Consider the following 4,876-nt stretch of genomic DNA (forward strand, 5'->3'; position numbering starts at 1 on the left):
TTGCGACTGACAGAGACGTAGGCAAAGTTTAAAGTTGCTATTTCCATTAAATCTCGTTAATCAGAAAAACGGTAATTTACACTTGCAGCGGAACAAAATTCCGTTCCGCCCAGCGTCTGGCTCGAACCCACGACCCTGGGATTAAGAGTCTGACGCTCTACCGACTGAGCTAGCCGGCTACCTCGGTGAATACCTGCCGGGTAGCACGTCACACAGTACTCGTTTGGGTTGGGTGGCCCCATACAGAATCTCTCCATGATGCCTAATGTTTTCCTAACGTCACACTCGTCACGTACTTCACTTTTATGTCATAATCCTTTCTGAGAGGTAAAGAAATTGCATGACAACATGCAGAGCTAGTGGCGTCAAAATTAACGCACATACTTTATGTGACTCAAAAGCCGAACGAGTTACTTTCCGACGTTGTTTTAGATGTGCAAGTGATAGTCAAAACTCGCTGTGTCGGCACTCTGCCGACCATTTCGCTAGTTAACACCGGTCTTGTTGTGTGTGTTTCAAGCTCAAGAGCATCTCCAAGCAAAAAATGGTCAACAGCAACATTCAGACGGTTTCGTACTGCTCAATTGCTACATTAAAACGTTATGTTTCTTTTTCAGAACTGGAAAAACACAAGCGTGACAGCATTCGAACCTGTAACCTTCAGATCCGAAGTCCGACGCCTTATCCATTAGGCCACACGGTCACTGACGACCAACATTTACATGTATACGACTCATCTCGAAACGCTCACACCCCTGAGGATTTGTGTTTTCGTTCTACACAGCCGCTGCCCCTTGCTCTTTCCCACCCATTCGTTACATTCAACCTCTGACGAGACCGACCAAATATAGACTGAGAAACAAGACCACACACTTTGTGCATTCGGAATCGAAGGCAGGGCGACCCTCGCCGCATTTGCTACGATTGCCATTTGCTACTTCTGCAGAAGCGGCGGCGGCGGCGACGACGACGACGACGACGACGAATATCGCGAGAGGCTCTGAGATATGTGAGAAATACATCTATAAAATGTAATTCAGACTGCCTCGTCCCACCTTATGCTGTACCGCTTTGGCAAATGCTTTATCTGCGCCATTCGCCTTAATCGCATCTGAGAGTGATTCTTAAAAAAACGCCTGTCGCTAATTGTTCGTCATCACAGGTACTGTTTGCTATACGGCCACGACGCGCAACTGATTTCCAAAATTCATCTTTCTCCTGTGAGGATGGAACTTACGACCCCTGGTTTATTAGACCAGTGCTCTACCACTGACCTAAAGAGGCGCGGCCTAGCGGTACTCTTGGGTACTTCGTCCTTACGGTCGTCTGCATCATCAGACTTTAGCTGACAACACTTCATATTACCGGCTAATATTTGCAGCTATGGCGACAAATTACTGCTTGGCTACACATCTGACACGTAACCGATGTGCTCTCCAAACAACAACACTTGCATTTCAGAACATGTCTTTCACACATGTCTACAAAATCACCTTCACCTTCAAATACAGCTTCCTTGCGACTGACAGAGACGTAGGCAAAGTTTAAAGTTGCTATTTCCATTAAATCTCGTTAATCAGAAAAACGGTAATTTACACTTGCAGCGGAACAAAATTCCGTTCCGCCCAGCGTCTGGCTCGAACCCACGACCCTGGGATTAAGTGTCTGACGCTCTACCGACTGAGCTAGCCGGCTACCTCGGTGAATACCTGCAGGGTAGCACGTCACACAGTACTCGTTTGGGTTGGGTGGCCCCATACAGAATCTCTCCATGATGCCTAATGTTTTCCTAACGTCACACTCGTCACGTACTTCACTTTTATGTCATAATCCTTTCTGAGAGGTAAAGAAATTGCATGACAACATGCAGAGCTAGTGGCGTCAAAATTAACGCACATACTTTATGTGACTCAAAAGCCGAACGAGTTACTTTCCGACGTTGTTTTAGATGTGCAAGTGATAGTCAAAACTCGCTGTGTCGGCACTCTGCCGACCATTTCGCTAGTTAACACCGGTCTTGTTGTGTGTGTTTCAAGCTCAAGAGCATCTCCAAGCAAAAAATGGTCAACAGCAACATTCAGACGGTTTCGTACTGCTCAATTGCTACATTAAAACGTTATGTTTCTTTTTCAGAACTGGAAAAACACAAGCGTGACAGCATTCGAACCTGTAACCTTCAGATCCGAAGTCCGACGCCTTATCCATTAGGCCACACGGTCACTGACGACCAACATTTACATGTATACGACTCATCTCGAAACGCTCACACCCCTGAGGATTTGTGTTTTCGTTCTACACAGCCGCTGCCCCTTGCTCTTTCCCACCCATTCGTTACATTCAACCTCTGACGTGACCGACCAAATATAGACTGTGAAACAAGACCACACACTTTGTGCATTCGGAATCGAAGGCAGGGCGTCCCTCGCCGCATTTGCTACGATTGCCATTTGCTACTTCTGCAGAAGCGGCGGCGACGACGACGACGACGACGACGACGACGACGACGACGACGACGACGAATATCGCGAGAGGCTCTGAGATATGTGAGAAATACATCTATAAAATGTAATTCAGACTGCCTCGTCCCACCTTATGCTGTACCGCTTTGGCAAATGCTTTATCTGCGCCATTCGCCTTAATCGCATCTGAGAGTGATTCTTAAAAAAACGCCTGTCGCTAATTGTTCGTCATCACAGGTACTGTTTGCTATACGGCCACGACGCGCAACTGATTTCCAAAATTCATATTTCTCCTGTAAGGATGGAACTTACGACCCCTGGTTTATTAGACCAATGCTCTACCACTGAGCTAAAGAGGCGCGGCCTAGCGGTACTCTTGGGTACTTCGTCCTTACGGTCGTCTGCATCATCAGACTTTAGCTGACAACACTTCATATTACCGGCTAATATTTGCAGCTATGGCGACAAATTACTGCTTGGCTACACATCTGACACGTAACCGATGTGCTCTCCAAACAACAACACTTGCATTTCAGAACATGTCTTTCACACATGTCTACAAAATCACCTTCACCTTCAAATACAGCTTCCTTGCGACTGACAGAGACGTAGGCAAAGTTTAAAGTTGCTATTTCCATTAAATCTCGTTAATCAGAAAAACGGTAATTTACACTTGCAGCGGAACAAAATTCCGTTCCGCCCAGCGTCTGGCTCGAACCCACGACCCTGGGATTAAGTGTCTGACGCTCTACCGACTGAGCTAGCCGGCTACCTCGGTGAATACCTGCCGGGTAGCACGTCACACAGTACTCGTTTGGGTTGGGTGGTCCCATACAGAATCTCTCCATGATGCCTAATGTTTTCCTAACGTCACACTCGTCACGTACTTCACTTTTATGTCATAATCATTTCTGAGAGGTAAAGAAATTGCATGACAACATGCAGAGCTAGTGGCGTCAAAATTAACGCACATACTTTATGTGACTCAAAAGCCGAACGAGTTACTTTCCGACGTTGTTTTAGATGTGCAAGTGATAGTCAAAACTCGCTGTGTCGGCACTCTGCTGACAATTTCGCTAGTTAACACCGGTCTTGTTGTGTGTGTTTCAAGCTCAAGAGCATCTCCAAGCAAAAAATGGTCAACAGCAACATTCAGACGGTTTCGTACTGCTCAATTGCTACATTAAAACGTTATGTTTCTTTTTCAGAACTGGAAAAACACAAGCGTGACAGCATTCGAACCTGTAATCTTCAGATCCGAAGTCCGACGCCTTATCCATTAGACCACACGGTCACTGACGACCAACATTTACATGTATACGACTCATCTCGAAACGCTCACACCCCTGAGGATTTGTGTTTTCGTTCTACACAGCCGCTGCCCCTTGCTCTTTCCCACCCATTCGTTACATTCAACCTCTGACGAGACCGAACAAATATAGACTGTGAAACAAGACCACACACTTTGTGCATTCGGAATCGAAGGCAGGGCGTCCCTCGCCGCATTTGCTACGATTGCCATTTGCTACTTCTGCAGAAGCGGCGGCGGCGGCGACGACGACGACGACGACGACGACGACGACGAATATCGCGAGAGGCTCTGAGATATGTGAGAAATACATCTATAAAATGTAATTCAGACTGCCTCGTCCCACCTTATGCTGCACCGCTTTGGCAAATGCTTTATCTGCGCCATTTGCCTTAATCGCATCTGAGAGTAATTCTTAAAAAAACGCCTGTCGCTAATTGTTCGTCATCACAGGTACTGTTTGCTATACGGCCACGACGCGCAACTGATTTCCAAAATTCATCTTTCTCCTGTGAGGATGGAACTTACGACCCCTGGTTTATTAGACCAGTGCTCTACCACTGAGCTAAAGAGGCGCGGCCTAGCGGTACTCTTGGGTACTTCGTCCTTACGGTCGTCTGCATCATCAGACTTTAGCTGACAACACTTCATATTACCGGCTAATATTTGCAGCTATGGCGACAAATTACTGCTTGGCTACACATCTGACACGTAACCGATGTGCTCTCCAAACAACAACACTTGCATTTCAGAACATGTCTTTCACACATGTCTACAAAATCACCTTCACCTTCAAATACAGCTTCCTTGCGACTGACAGAGACGTAGGCAAAGTTTAAAGTTGCTATTTCCATTAAATCTCGTTAATCAGAAAAACGGTAATTTACACTTGCAGCGGAACAAAATTCCGTTCCGCCCAGCGTCTGGCTCGAACCCACGACCCTGGGATTAAGTGTCTGACGCTCTACCGACTGAGCTAGCCGGCTACCTCGGTGAATACCTGCCGGGTAGCACGTCACACAGTACTCGTTTGGGTTGGGTGGCCCCATACAGAATCTCTCCATGATGCCTAATGTTTTCCTAACGTCACACTCGTCACGTACTTCAC

At 46.7% G+C, this 4,876-nt stretch overlaps 1 non-coding gene across 1 annotated transcript; it reads right to left on the reverse strand.

Annotated features, from left to right (window-relative positions):
* Positions 1-2,746: 2,746 nt before the first annotated feature.
* On the reverse strand, positions 2,747-2,818 carry Trnai-aau (transfer RNA isoleucine (anticodon AAU)). Its single transcript has one exon. It is a non-coding gene; the product is annotated as a tRNA-Ile (tRNA).
* Positions 2,819-4,876: the final 2,058 nt, after the last annotated feature.

Source organism: Schistocerca gregaria, unplaced genomic scaffold (assembly GCF_023897955.1).
Source record: "Schistocerca gregaria isolate iqSchGreg1 unplaced genomic scaffold, iqSchGreg1.2 ptg000038l, whole genome shotgun sequence".
NCBI classification, from domain to species: domain Eukaryota; kingdom Metazoa; phylum Arthropoda; class Insecta; order Orthoptera; family Acrididae; genus Schistocerca; species Schistocerca gregaria.